This window comes from Hyperoodon ampullatus (genome assembly GCF_949752795.1).
Source record: "Hyperoodon ampullatus genome assembly, chromosome: 6".
NCBI classification, from domain to species: Eukaryota; Metazoa; Chordata; class Mammalia; order Artiodactyla; family Ziphiidae; genus Hyperoodon; species Hyperoodon ampullatus.
Genome location: NC_136919.1, coordinates 104,410,324 through 104,426,184, shown reverse-complemented (window position 1 = coordinate 104,426,184; position 15,861 = coordinate 104,410,324). Strand labels below are relative to the sequence as shown.

Genomic DNA, 15,861 nt, shown 5'->3' with positions numbered 1-15,861 from the left:
TCTCATTTTACATCTTGGGTCTTCCACTGTCCCTGCTTTTTGTCTCCCGTGTTAGAAGAAAACCCTAACACTCTTGCCTCTGCTCTTCTGAATATGCATTCTCTCATTCCAGAAGAATATTTGATGATTAATCTCAGCTCTTTTATGCCACTAACTCCTAAAACACACCTTTAATCATCTCTTCTTCCTGCAAGGTAGATTTAACTTGATAAAGCATCAAATGTTTTCTTCTTCAAATTAGTTTTTCCTTCAAATTTCCCTACTCTTGTTAATGATAAAATCTGTCCCCTGCTAGAGCAGGTTCCATTTCTTGAGGGTCACCCTTGCTCTATTACTCCTCTCACATCTGGATCTGAGGTCAGCTTTTCTGCTCCCCCACATAGCTATCCCTCCTTTTCTATTTCTAATTCCACTACATTAGCCTATGTTCTTATGACCCTATACCATGTCTATAAAGAATAACCTAACTGTATCTTCACACTCGTATTTCAAAACTTGTATAAAGCCTGTAGAAATTTTTTAAACTTTGTTTTAATGCTAATTTAAAATATCACTATAAGTATATTCTGTCATCTGAGAGACTACAACATGCTCTTTTGTATTTGCTTTTTGAAAATTAAATAGATAAAGCTAATGAAAAAAAGAACAGAGATAATCTTTATATAAATGAGTTCCTTCCAAGTGAATACTAAACAATGACACAGCAAACTACGGATGAAAATTTCAAGGTATTTCCAACAGAGCAAACTGATAAGAAAACTATAATCACATTAAAGGATAGATATGCAGAACTCAAGGAAGAACTTGTGGCTGAGAAATGGAAAAATGGGGAGTTATTGTTTACTGGGTACAAAGTTTCTCTCTGGGACAATGAAATCATTTTAGAGATGGATAATGATGTGATGGTTGCACAACAATGTGAACTGAACTATAAACTTTAAAAGGGTTAAAATGGTAAGTTTTATGTTATGTATGTATTACCACAAAATAAAAAGATAACCTGCATATTCTCATTCATAGCAGTAATTTACTTTGAGCAAAACATCATTGGTCCATTACAATTAATGATGCTATTTTGAATGAATTGGGGATATGGGTTTTATGGTTTTGTAGTTTTATTTATTATTTGCAAATTTGTCTTAGTAGCATGTATTTTTTTGCCCAAATTAGATGTTCACAAGAAGATTTTTTTCTTTAAAAGCAAATCTACACAAGACTTGAGTTTAAAACTCAATGATCTAGGATTCTATGAAGATGGCAGAGTAGGAAGCACCAGGAACCTATCTCCCCAACTAGGAAGCAATTGCAGTGGCGGAATCTGTCTGATATAACCTTTTTGGAACTCTGGAGACCGCTGAAGGCTTGCAACTTCATGGAGAAGGCTTAAACGTACATTACAGTAAATCGTGGGCAATTTCAGCTCTTAGCACAGTAGTAGCTATCCACACCCCCTCCAACAACATGGCAAGCAGCTGTGCACATGTTCTTGGAGCCACCCGCACACAGCTTAGGGGAGCAAGAGTGGGCAAAAAGGACTCTGTCCCCCAAATATTGAGTATCTGTGCTCCAGTTGCTGACTGCGGCTGCTGATCACAGAGATGCAGACAAAGAGGAGGGTAGTCACTGCTGCAAGCCCCTACCCTCTGGCTGAGGTAGCATTAAGAATATTTAAAGAGCTGTCGCTTTTTGTTTCCCACCATCATTTTTGCCTTTTCCTTTTCAGGAGTCAGACATTAAAGACTAGGACATGAAAAATCAAACTAAATATGTGGGGAAAATTAGAAAATGATTGCACATATCCAAGTAAAAGCTCAGAAATGACATAATTAGACATTAAGTTTACACTTCAGGCTGATCCTCAGCACACAGACAGCCTACAACAACAACAACAACAAAACAACCTAAAACAATAACAAAAAAAGTGCAAACACTGGGGAAGAGGGGGGAGAATCTGATTTCCAGAGTTACCACATTATTAAATTAAAATGTCCAATGTTCAACAAAATATCACAAGGCATACAAAAAACAAAAAAGCATGGCCCACTGAAAGAAAAACAAATATTCAAAAGAATCTGTCCCTGAAAAAGACTTAATGGCAGATATATCAGACAAAGACTTTAAAACAGAAGTCTTAAAGATGCTCAAAGAAATAAAGGAAGATGTGGAGAAAGTTAAGAAGACGATTTGTGAACAAAATGGAAAACATCAGTATAAAGACAGAAAATCAAAAAGAAATTCTGGACCTGAAAAGTACAATAACTAAAATGAAAAATTCACCAGAGGAATTCAAAGGCAGATTTGAGCAGACAGAATAATGAATCAGTGAACTTGAAGATAAGACACTGGAAACAGAGACTGAGGAACAGAAGGAAAAAACACTGAAGAAAAGCAAACAGAGCCTAAGGGACCAGTGGGACACAACCACAAGGACCAGCATATGCATTGTGGGAGCACCAGTAGGAAAAGCAAGAGGAAAAGGGGAAGAGAGACTATTTGAAGAAATAATGGTAAAGGGCTTCCCTGGGGGGGGGGCGCAGTGGTTAAGAATCCACCTGCCAATGCAGGGGACACAGGTTCGAGCCCTGGTCCAGGAGGATCCTACATGCTGCAGAGCAACTAAGCCCACGTGCCACAACTACTGAGCCTGCACTCTAGAGCCTGCAAGCCACAAATACTGAACCCGCATGTCACAACTACTAAAGCCTGCGCACCTAGAGCCCGTGCTCCGCAACAAGAGAAGCCACTGCAATAAGAAGCCCACGCACTGCAACAAAGAGTAGCTCCCGCTTGCCACAAGTAGAGAAAGGCTGCATGCAACAATGAAGACTCAATGCAGCCGAAAATTTTAAAAAAAGAAATAATGGTAAAAAGTGTCCCAAACTTGATGAGAGACATGAAGGCTAACATTCAAGAAGCTCAACTAATTCTAAATAAGATGAACTCAAAGAGGGTCACAATGAGACATAATCAAATTTTCAAAAACCAAGGGTAAAGAGAGATTTTGAAAGCAGCAAGAGAAAAGGAAATCATCACGTACAATGGATCCTCAATAATATAAGAGCAGATTTCTCATCAGAAGTTTTGGAGGCCAGAAAACAGTGGGCCAATATATTCAAAGTGCTAAATGAAGAAAACCATCAACCAACAATCCTTCTGGCAAAATTTTCTTTCAAAAGTGAGGAAGTGGGACTTCCCTGGTGGTCCAATGGCTACGACTCTGAGCTCCCAATGCAGGGGGCCTGGGTTTGATTCCTGGTCAGGGAACTAGATCCCACGTGCTGCAAATAAGGGTTCACATGCTGCAACTAAAGATCCTGTGTTCTGCAACTAAGACCTGGTGCAGCCAAATAAATAAATATTTTCAAAAAAAAGTGAGGAAGAAATCAACACATTTTCAAATAAACAAAAGCTGAGGAAGTTTGTTACCACTAGACATGATCTCCAAGAAATGCTCAAGGCAGTCCTGTGAAGTAAAATAAAAGTACACTAGATAGTAACATGAAGCCATGTGGAGAAATAAAGATCTCAATAAAATTAGTATATGGGCATAAAAAATCTACTAGTATGGTAACAATGGCTTGTAACTGAACTTCTTTTCCTACATGATTTAACATTTTAAAAAATTATTAGTCTAAAGGTACTATGAGTATAACTTTCATCTGTAACTCCATATCATGTTTTCTACAAAATTTAAGAGATGAATGCATTTAAAAGAATTATAAGTTTAGGGCTTCCCTGGTGGTACAGTGGTTGAGAGTCCGCCTACTGATGTAGGGGACACGGGTTCATGCCCTGGTCCAGGAAGATCCACATGCCACGGAGCGGCTGGGCCTGTGTGCCGTGGCCGCTGAGCCTGCGCATCCGGAGCCTGTGTTCCGCAATGGAAGAGGCCGCAACAGTGAGAGGCCCACGTACCGCCAAAAAAAAAAAAAAAAAGAATTATTAGTTTATGTTCAGGGGTCACAAAAGTATTAAGATGTAATTCTGTGACATAAAAGAACCAAAAACAGTGGGGATGGAGCTGTAAACAGGCAGAATTTTTGTATGTTATTGAAATGAGGTGGGTATAAATTCAAATTAAGGTGTTGTAACTTTAGCATATTATTTATAATCCCTCTGATAACCACAAAGAAAATAGCGAAAGAATATATATCAAAGCAAATGAGAAAGAAATTTAAGCACTTCTCAAAAGACAGAAATGCAGGAAATGAGGGACAAAAGAGCTTAAGGGCACACACAAAAAAACAAAGAGCAAAATGACAGAAATAAATCTCTCCTTATAAGTATTTATTTAAATGTAAAGGGGTTAAATCCTCCAAACAAAAGACTGAGTTTGGAAGAACTGATAAAACCACAGGCTTCAACCATATGCTGTCTATAAGAGAATCACTTCAGATACAAAGACTAAAAGTGAAAGGATGGAAAAAGATACTCCATGCAAAAAGGAACCGAAAGAGAGCAGGACTGGGGATACCAATATCAAACAAAATAGAGATTAAGTCAAAAGAGGTTATAAGAGACAAAGAAAAAAATATATATATTAATGAAAGATTCAATACAGCAAGACATAAAAATTATAAACATTTACAAACCTAATGACAGATATCAAAATACAGTTTTCCTTCAGTATCTGTAAGGTATTGGTTCCTTGACTCACCACAAATACCAAAATTCATGGATACAGAACCTGTGGATATGAAACCTGCAGATACAGAGCTAACTATATCTCAAAGCAAAAACTGAGACAGTTGAAGGGAGAAATAGTTCTACGTTGAAACTGGCTACATAAGAGGATGATGAATTCACCTCCTCCCATAGTCACACCAAATCTACACCTACAGATGAAACAATTTTCTCTGAAAGAAACCCAAAAACTAGCTGAGCAACTCTACACATCAGGCAAATGAGAAAAAGCCTATGTTGAAATGGATAGTAGAGGCTGAGACACAATCCACATAAAAGCCACCTGTTGCACGGCAACCCACAATCAAGAGGGACTAACAACCCCGACCTGCTCCCTGAGGAGTGAAAGGTGTGAACACCACAGCTGGCACCCCAAATTTTAAGAACAGCACCTGAGAGGCAAGCCCCTAAAATATCTAGCTTTGAAAGCCAACAAGCCTTGGGTCCATGAGATTCACAAGGCTAAAGGGCAGCAGTCTCCAACCTTTTTGGCACAAGGGACCAGTTTCATGGAAGACAATTTTTTCACAGACTGGGGCGGGGAGGATGGTTTCGGGAGGATTCAAGTACATTACATTTATTGTGCACTTTATTTCTATTATTATTACATTGTAATATACAATGAAATAATTATACAACTTACCATAATGCTCATAGGAGGCAGAGCTCAGGCGGTAATGTGAGCTGTGGGGAGCAGCTGTAAATACAGATGAAGCTTCACTCACTCTGCTACCACTCACCTCCTGCTGTGCAGCCCGGTTCCTAACAGGCCACAGACCGGTAGTGGTCCGTGGCCCAGGGGTTGGGGATCCCCACTATAGGGAACCGAGAAACAGTTCTTAAAGGGCTCATGCATGCAGACTCACCTACCCCCGAACCCAGCACAGAGGCAGCCAACAAAAAAGCAACCAGTGTTTCTGTTTAAGAGGCCTACTTCCTTACCTTAAAGCTTTGGCCTGAAGACTTCTAATTTAACATCATACAAGAACCTACTTAAATACCTCCAAAGAAAGAGGCCAGAGCATCATCTTTGTACTCTCTCTCTGTCTTACTCCATATCACCAGTATCTCCTGGAAAGGAGTTTGTGCACTCTCTGGAACCCTGATTTTTGTGGCTGCTGCCCAGTTGGACACCTCTTACTCACTGGGCTCTGGCAGTCAACAGAACTTACAGCAGAACTTATTGTGGGTCCCGTAGCACTGTAACAAAAGGAGAAATAGTTCTTAAATGACTAATGGCCCCAGGACACAGTGGAGATATAGCAGACTAAAATGCACTCCTAATCCTACTGTGAAAGAGACAAATAAGCTTGTCTTCAGAACTGGAGCCTCAGTGGCAGGCTTATCATTAAACACAGTCAGGGCCCAATCACAATCCTCTGCAGAGACTGAGGAGGCCAGAAGATGCCACCCTTCATGCTTTCCATCTGACCAGGCCCCAAGTCATCAGTGTCTCCAAGACAGGGGCTTGTGTACCCCAACTGTTGTGAATGCTGTCCAGAGGACACATCCCTTTATAGCCTGGCTCTGGTGGCCAGCAGGGCTTATGTTCATGATTTCAAAAGAAAAGTAACAATTGAAGAAACACTTCTTACCTGGCTATTGCCAGGGCTCAGGGCAGAGGGAGCAGTCTTCCCTGAAGGAGGTATATTTGCGTACTTTAAAAGCTCCTCCCTGAGCTTCTTCTTGCCAATCAGCCTGAATCTACCTGCTGACTGAGAACCTCCCCTTTGCAACACTGACAAGTCTTGAGGTACCCTCAACTACTGGGAGCAGCTAAGAACAAAGAGGCTGCTTGGACAACACCAAGGTTTGGGAGAAAACCAAGACAGAGTTGAACAATAAAGTTCATCTACTACACGAGGTCACTCTTCCAAGACTGCAAGAGAGGGCTGTTTTATCTAATACATAGAAACCAACACAGAGAGTCAAGAAAATGAAGAAACACTGGAATATGTTCCAAATGAAAGGACAAGATAAAGTCTCAAGAAAAGACCTTAATCAAATGGAGGTAAGTGATTTACCTTATAAGCAGTTCAAAATATGATCATAAAGAAGCTCACAGAGCTCAGGAGAACAATGGATAAACAAAATGAGAATTTCAACAAAGAGAGAGAAACTATAAGAAAATACCAAGTAGGGATCATAGACCTGAAGACTACAATAACTGAACTGAAAAATTCAATAGAGGGGTTCAACATCAGACTAGATGAAGCAGTAAAAAGAATTAGTGAACTTGAAATTATGGCAATATAAGTTATCCAATCAGATCAACAAAAAGGAAAAAGAATGAAAAAAAAAGCTAAAATAGCTTAAAAGACTTATGGGGCAACAACAAATGGACCAGCTTTCAAATTACAGGGGTCCTTGACGGAGAGGAGAGAAAGGGGCAGAAAACTTATTTGAAGAAATAATTGCAGGAAACTTTCCTAACCTGGGGAAAGAAACAGACATCAGATCTAGGAAGCATAGAAAGTACCAAATAAGAGGAACCTAAAGAGACCCACATCAGACACATTAAAATTAAAATATCAAAAGTTAAAGACAAGGAGAGATTCTTAAAAGCAGTAAGGGAAAAACAACTTGTTATGTACCAGGGAACCCCAAAAGACTATCAGAGTTTTCAGCAGAAACTCTGCAGGCCAGAAGGAAGTGGCATGATATATCCAAAGGCTGACAGACAAAAACTGCCAACCAGTAATACCCTACTGGCAGAGTGGTTCTTCAGAATTAAAGCAGAGAGAGTTTTCCAGACAACCAAAAGCTAAAGGAGTTCATCACCACCAGATAGGCCTTACAAGAAATGTTAAAAGAACTTCTCTGACACAAAAGGTCAATAAGTAGAAGCAGGAAAAAAGAAAGTATAGTTCTCACTGGTAAAGGTAAATATATAGAAGAATTCAGAATAATCTAATGGTGCAATGGTGGTAGGTTAATCACCTAAAAGCTAATATGAAGGTTGAAAAACAAAAGTAGTAAAAATAACAATAAATACAACAATTCGTTATGGTATACACAATATAAGAAGACCTAAATTGTGACATCAAAAGCATAAAACATTGGGGGAGGGAGTAAAAATGCAGAGATTTAGAATGTGTTAGAACTTAAGTTATTGTCAACTTAAAACAGACAGTTATAAACATGTTTTATGTAACCCTCATGGTACCCACAGAGCAAAAGGCTACAGTAGACACAAAAAAGATAAAAAGGAATCTAAGCATACCACTATAGAAAAGCACCGAATCACAAAAGGAGAGAGCTAGAGATGAAGAAAGGAGCAGTGGAATTACAAAACTTCCAGAAAAGAAAATGGCAATAAGCACACGCCTATCATAAATTACTTTAAATGCAAATGGACTAAATTCTTCAATCAAAAAGCACAGAGTGGCTGACTAGATTTAAAAACCAACAAAAGACCCATCATGCTGCTTACAAGATACTCACTTCAGATGTAAGGACATACACACTGAAAGTGAAGGGATGGAAAAAGATATTCCATCCAAATGGAAACTAAAAGAAAGCTAAAGTAGCATATTTATATCAGAAAAATAGGCTTTAAGACAAAGTTGTAATAAGAGACAAAGGTGGTCATTATATAACGATAAAGGAGTTCATCCAACAAGAGGACACACTGGTAAATATTTATGTACCCAATATAGGAGCTCCTAAATATATAAAACAATATTAACAGACCTTAAAGAGAGAAATAGACAGCAATACAATAGTAGGGGATTTTAGCACACCACTTACATCAACATGTAGATCATCCAGAGAGAAAATCAATAAAGAAACATTGGTCTTAAATGACACATTTAGACCCTAAGAACTTAACAGACATATACAGAATATTCCACTCAAAAGAAAGACGACACATTCTTCCCAAGCACACAAGGAACATTCTCCAGGATAAGCCATATGTCAAGCCACAAAACGAGTCTTAATAAATTTAAGAAGACTGAAATTATATCAAGCATCTTTTCCAACCACAATGATATTATACTAGAAATCAATTACAAGAAAACTAGAAAATTCACAAATATATGGAGATTAAACAACATCCTACTGAATGTGACTGAATGAGTCAAAAGAAAAATCAAAACAGAAGTAAAAAAGTATCATGAGACAAATGAAAACAGAAATAAAACACACCAAACTATGGGCTGTAGCAAAAGTCATTCTCAGAGGGAAGTTCATAGCAATAAAAAACAAATGAAGCCAAAAGTTAGTAGAGGGAAATATCAAAGACCAGAGAAGGAAAAGAATGAAATACAGCCTAAAAAGGTGATAGAAAAGATCAAGGAAACCAAGAGCTGGTTAGTCAAAAAGTTAACAAAATAGACAAAACTTCAGCTAGAATAATCAAAAGAGAGAGAGAGAGAGAGAGAGAGAGAGAGAGAGAGAGAGAAGACACAAATAAAATCAAAATGAAAGAAGAGACATTACAACTGACACCACAGAAATACAAAGGAAACCACTCACTCACGTCATAAGAAAGTATGAAAAATTATATGCCAACAAACTGGACAATCCAGAAAAAACAGAAAAACTTCTAGAAACATAGAACAAGACTGAATCATGAAGCAACAGAAAAACTGAACAGGCAATTAATAAAAAGGAAATTGAATTAGTGTTTAAAATCCTACCTACAAATCAAAGTCCAGGACCAGGTGGCTTCACTAGTGAATTCTACCAAATATTTAAAGAAGCAAACCAATCCTTCTCAAACTCTTCCAAAAAACAGAAGAGAGGGAAAACTTACACAATCATTTTATGAGGCCTTTACCCTGATACCAAACTCAGACATGAACGCTACAAGAAAAGAAAATTACAAGGCCAATATCCCTGATAAACATAAACATAAGTCCTCAACAAACCATTAGCAAAGCTAATTCAGCAATACATTAAGCAACATACACCAGGAACAACTGGGATTTAGTCCAGGAATGCAAGAATGGTTCAAATCTGCAAATCAGTGTGATACACCCCATTAACAGAATGAAGGATAAAAACCATGTGATCATCTCAATAGATGCAGAAAAATGTCTGACAAAATTCAACATCCATTTATGATCAAAACTCTTAACAAAATGGGTATAGAGGAAATTTACCTCAAAATAATAAAGGCCACATGACAAGTCCACAGCTAACATCATACTGAACAGTGAGAAGCTGAAAGTTCTTCCTCTGAGTTCAGGAACAAGACAGAGGATGCTCACCTTCACACTTATTCAACATAGTAATGGCCGCCCTAGCCAGAACAGTTAGACAAGAAAAAGAAATAAAAGGCATTCAAATCAGAAAGGAAGAAGTAACACTGTAAGTATTTGCAGATGACATGATATTATTTAGAGAAAACACCAAAGGCTCTACCATAAAACTGTTAAAACTAGGAAACAAACTAGTAAAGTTGCAGGATACAAAACCAATATAAAAATCTGTTGTGTTTCTATACACTAATAACAAACTATCAGAAAAAGAAAATAAGAAACCAATCCCATTTATAACTGCATCAAAAAGAATAAAATACCTAGGAATAAATTTAACAAAGGAGGTAAAAGACCTATACACTGAAAATTATAAGACACTGAAAAAAGAAACTGACAAAATACTAATATTTGAAAAGATATTCCATACTCATGGATAAGAAGAATATTGTTTAAATGTCCATACTACCCAATGCAATCACCAGATTCAATAAAATTTCTAACAAAATTCCAATAGCATTTTTCACAGAAATAGAAAAAAATCCTACTGTTTGTATGGAACCACAAAAGACCTGGAATAGCTAAAGAATTCTTGAGAAAGAACAATCCTGGAGGCATCATAAGTCTTGATTTCAAACTAGATTACAAAGCTATAGTAACGAAAGCAATATAGTATTGGCATAAAACAGACACATAGATCAACAGAAGAGAAAAAAGCCCAGAAATAAACCCATTCATATATGGTCAATTAATTTATGACAAAGAAGCCAAGAATACACAATGGGGAAAGGACAGTCTCTCCAATAAATGGGTTGGGAAAACTGGACAGCCAGAAGAAAAAGGAAGAAGGAACCACTATCTTACACCGTACACAAAAGTTAACTTAAAATGGATTAAAGACCTGAAACTATAAAAATCCTAGAAGAAAACATAAGCAGTGAGCTCCTTGACATTGGTCTTGTCAATAATTTTTTGGATTTGCCACCAAAAATTTAGGCCAGAAAAGCAAAAATAAACAAGTAGAAGTACATCAAATTAAAAAGCTTCTAGACAGCAAAGGAAACCATCAACAAAATGAAAAGGCAACCTATGGAATGTAAGAAAATATGTGCAACTTATTTATCCCCTAAGGGATCAATATCCAAAATGTATAAGGAACTCATACACCTGAATAGCAAAAATCCACATACGATCTAAAATGAGCAAAGGATTTCAACATTTTTCCAAAGAAGACATACAGAAGGCCATGAGGTACATGAAAAGGTGCTCAGCATCATTAATCATCCGGGAAATACAAATCAAAACAATAAGAAGATATAACCTCACACTTCTTAGAATGGTTATTATCAAAAATGCAAGAAATAACAGGTGTTGGTGAAGATGTAGAGAAATAAGAATACTTGTGCACTGTTGGTGGCAATTTAAATTGGTGCAGCCACTACTGAAAACAGTATGGAGGTTCCTCAGAAAGTGAAAAATAGAACTACTGGGGAAATTGACAGTAACACAATAATAGGAGAGGACTTAAACACCCCACTTTCACCAATGGACAGTTGACCCAAAATGAAAATAAATAAGGAAACACAAGCTTTAAATGACACATTAAACAAGAGGGACTTCATTGATATCTATAGGACATTCCATTCAAAAACAACAGAATACACTTTCTTCTCAAGTGCTCATGGAACATTCTCCAAGATAGACCATATCTTGGGTCACAAATCAAGCCTTGGTAAATTAAAGACAATTGAAATCATAACAAGTATCTTTTCTGACCACAACGCTACGAAACTAGACATCAATTACAGGAAAAAAACTTTAAAAAATACAAACACATGGAGGCTAAACAATACACTACTAAATAAGCAAGAGATCACTGAAGAAATAAAACAGGAAATCAAAAAATACCTAGAAACAAATAACAATGAAAACACAATGACCCAAAACTTACGGGATGCAGCAAAAGCAGTTCTAAGAGGGAAGTTTACAGAAATACAATCCCATCTCGAGAAACAAGAAAAATCTCAAATAAACAACCTAAACTTACACCTAAAGCAATTAGAGAAAGAAGAACAAAAACACCCCAAAGTTAGCAGAAGGAAAGAAATCATAAAGATCAGATCAGAAATAAATGAAAAAGAAATGAAAGAAACAATAGCAAAGATCAATAAAACTATAAGCTGGTTCCTTGAGAAGATAAACAAAATTGATAAACCATTAGCCAGACTCCATGAACAAAACTGATAAACCATTAGCCAGACTCATCAAGAAAAAAAGGGAGAAGACTCAAATCAATAGAATTAGAAATGAAAAAGGAGAAGTAACAACTGACACTGCAGAAATACAAAAGATCATGAGAGATTACTACAAGCAACTCTATGCCAATAAAATGGACAACCTGGAAGAAATGGACAAATTCTTAGAAAAGTACAACCTTCTGAGACTGAACCAGGAAGAAACAGAAAACATAAAAGGACCAATCACAAGCACTGAAATTGAAACTTTTTTTAAAAATGTTTATTTATTTATTTATTTACTTTTTGGCTGCGTTGGGTCTTCGTTGCTGCACCCGGGCTTTCTCTAGTTGCGGCGAGCGGGGGCCACTCTTTGTTGCAGTGCGCGGGCTTCTCACTGCGGTGGCTTCTCTTGTTGCAGAGCACAGGCTCCGGACGCGCAGGCTCAGCGGACATGGCTCACGGGCCCAGACGCTCCGCGGCATGTGGGATCTTCCCGGACCGGGGCACGAACCCGTGTCCCCTGCATCGGCAGGCGGACCCTCAACCACTGCACCACCAGGGAAGCCCGAAATTGAAACTGTGATAAAAAATCTTCCAACAAACAAAAGCCCAGGACCAGATGGCTTCACAGGTGAATTCTATCAAACATTTAGAGAAGAGCTAACACCTATCCTTCTGAAACTCTTCCAAAATATAGCAGAGGGAGGAACACTCCCCAAATCATTCTACAAGGCCACCATCACCCTGACACCAAAATCAGACAAAGATGTCACAAAAAAAGAAAACTACAGGCCAATATCTCTGATAAACATAGATGCAAAAATCCTCAACAAAATACTAGCAAACAGAATCCAACAGCACATTAAAAGGATCATACACCATGATCAAGTGAAGTTAATCCCAGGAATGCAAGGATTCTTCAGTATATGCAAATCGATCAATGTGATACACCATATTAACAAACTGAAGGCTAAAAATCATATGATAGTCTCAATAGATGCAGGAAAAGCTTTTGACAAAATTCACCACCCATTAATGATAAAAACTCTCCAGAAAGTAGGCAGAGAGGGAACCTACCTCAACATAGTAAAGGCCATATACAACAATACCACAGCCAACATCGTTTTCCATGGTGAAAAAGTGAAACCATTTAAACTAAGATCAAGAACAAGACAAGGTTGCCCACTCTCACCACTATTATTCAACAGTGTTTTGGAAGTTTTAGCCACAGCAATCAGAGAAGAAAAAGAAATAAAAGGAATCCAAATCGGAAAGGAAGAAGTAAAACTGACACTGTTTGCAGATGACATGACACTATACATAGAGAATTCTAAAGATGTTATCAGAAAACTACTAGAGCTAATCAATGAATTTGGTAGAGTAGCAGGATACAAAATTAATGCACAGAAATCTCTGGCATTCCTATACACTAATGGTGAAAAATCTGGAAGAGAAATTAAGGAAACACTCCCATTTACCACTGCAACAAAAAGAATAAAATACCTAGGAATAAACCTACCTAAGGAGACAAAAGACCTGTATGCAGAAAACTGTAAGACACTGATGAAAGTAATTAAAGATGATACAAACAGATGGAGAGGTATACCACGTTCATGGATTGGAAGAATCAACATTGTGAAAATGATTATACTCTCCAAAGCAATCTACAGATTCACTGCAACCCCTATCAAACTACCAATGGCATTTTTCACAGAACTAGAACAAACAATTTCACAATTTGTATGGAACACAAAAGACCCCGAATAGCCAAAACAATTTTGAAAAAGAAAAATGAAGCTGGAGGAATCAGGCTCCCTGACTTCAGACTATATTACAAAGCTACAGTAATTAAGACGGTATGGTACTGGCACAAAAACAGAAATATAGATCAATGGAACAGGATAGAAAGCCCAGAGATAAACCCACACACATATGGTCACTTTACCTTTGATAAAGCGGGCAAGAGTATACAATGGAGAAAACACACCCTCTTCAATAAGTGGGGCTGGGAAAACTGGACAGCTACATGTAAAAGAATGAAATTAGAACAATTCCTAACACCATACACAAAAATAAACTCAAAATGGATTAAAGACCTAAATGTAAGGCCAGACACTATCAAACTCTTAGAGGAAAACATAGGCAGACACTCTATGACATAAATCACAGCAAGATCCTTTTTGACCCACCTCTTAGAGAAATGGAAATAAAAACAAAAATAAACATATGGGACCTAATGAAACTTAAAAGCTTTTGCACAGCAAAGGAGACCATAAACAAGACCAAAAGACAACCCTCAGAATGGGAGTAAATATTTGCAAATGAAGCAACGGACAAAGGATTAATCTCCAAAATTTACAAGCAGCTCATGCAGCTCAATAACAAAAAAAAAACCCAATCCAAACATGGGCAGAAGACCTAAATAGACATTTCTCCAAAGAAGATATACAGATTGCCAACAAACCCATGAAAGAATGCTCAACATCATTCATCATTAGAGAAATGCAAATCAAAACTACAATGAGATATCATCTCACACCAGTCAGAATGGCCATCATCAAAAAACCTAGAAACAATAAATGCTGGAGAGGGTGTGGAGAAAAGGGAACACTCTTGCACTGCTGGTGGGAATGTGAATTGGTACAGCCACTATGGAGAACTGTATGGAGGTTCCTTAAAAAACTACAAATAGAACTAGCATATGACCCAGCAATCCCACTACTAGGCATATACCCTGAGAAAACCATAATTCAAAAAGAGTCATGTACCAGAATGTTCATTGCAGCTCTATTTACAATAGCCAGGAGATGGAAACAACCTAAGTGTCCATCATCGGATGAATGGATAAAGAAGATGTGGCACATATATACAATGGGATATTACTCATCCATAAAAAGAAACGAAATTGAGTTATTTGTAGTGAGGTGGATGGACCTAGAGTCTGTCATACAGAGTGAAGTAAGTCAGAAAGATAAAGACAAATACCGTATGCTAACACATATATATGGAATCTAAGGGAAAAAAAATGTCATGAAGAACCTAGGGGTAAGACAGGAATAAAAACACAGACCTACTAGAGAATGGACTTGAGGATATGGGGAGGGGGAAGGGTAAGCTGTGACAAAGTGAGAGAGTGGCATGGACATATATACACTACCAAATGTAAAATAGATAGCTAGTGGGAAGCAGCCGCATAGCACAGGGAGATCAGCTTGGTGCTTTGTGATCACCTAGAGGAGGGGGATAGGGAGGTGGGAGGGAGGGAGACACAAGAGGAAAGAGATATGGGAACGTATGTATATGTATAACTGATTCACTTTGTTATAAAGCAGAAACTGACACACCATTGTAAAGCAATTATACTCCAATAAAGATGTAAAAAAATGTAACAATAAATTTTTTAAAAAACTATTAAATCCAAACACCTGGACTCTTCCGACTTTCTCAACTTGATCATTGAGGAGACTCAGATTACATGGATACTCTACATACTATCCTGAGCTAAAAATGACATACTGTGACCAGTAAGGAAATAATCTTTCATCATGGTGCTTCCTCAAACTTTCTGAAGTGCATAAAATCATCAACGGTCTAGTTAAAAAGCAGATTCCGACTCAGTAGGTCAGGGTTGGGCTGAAATCTGTATTTCCTTTCAACCCAAGTGATGCTAAAGCTTCCAATCTGTGGAGCACCCCTGGAGTAGCAAGCATTCTGATACATTTACACCCTCACTTGCA

The 15,861-nt window shown here is 37.7% G+C and overlaps 1 protein-coding gene across 1 annotated transcript in view; it reads right to left on the bottom strand.

The window, feature by feature from the left end:
• Positions 1 to 15,861, bottom strand: part of CENPP (centromere protein P) — a gene marked incomplete at its 5' end in the record, with an annotated part of 232,063 nt that overhangs the window by 214,871 nt on the left and 1,331 nt on the right. The window lies entirely within an intron of this gene.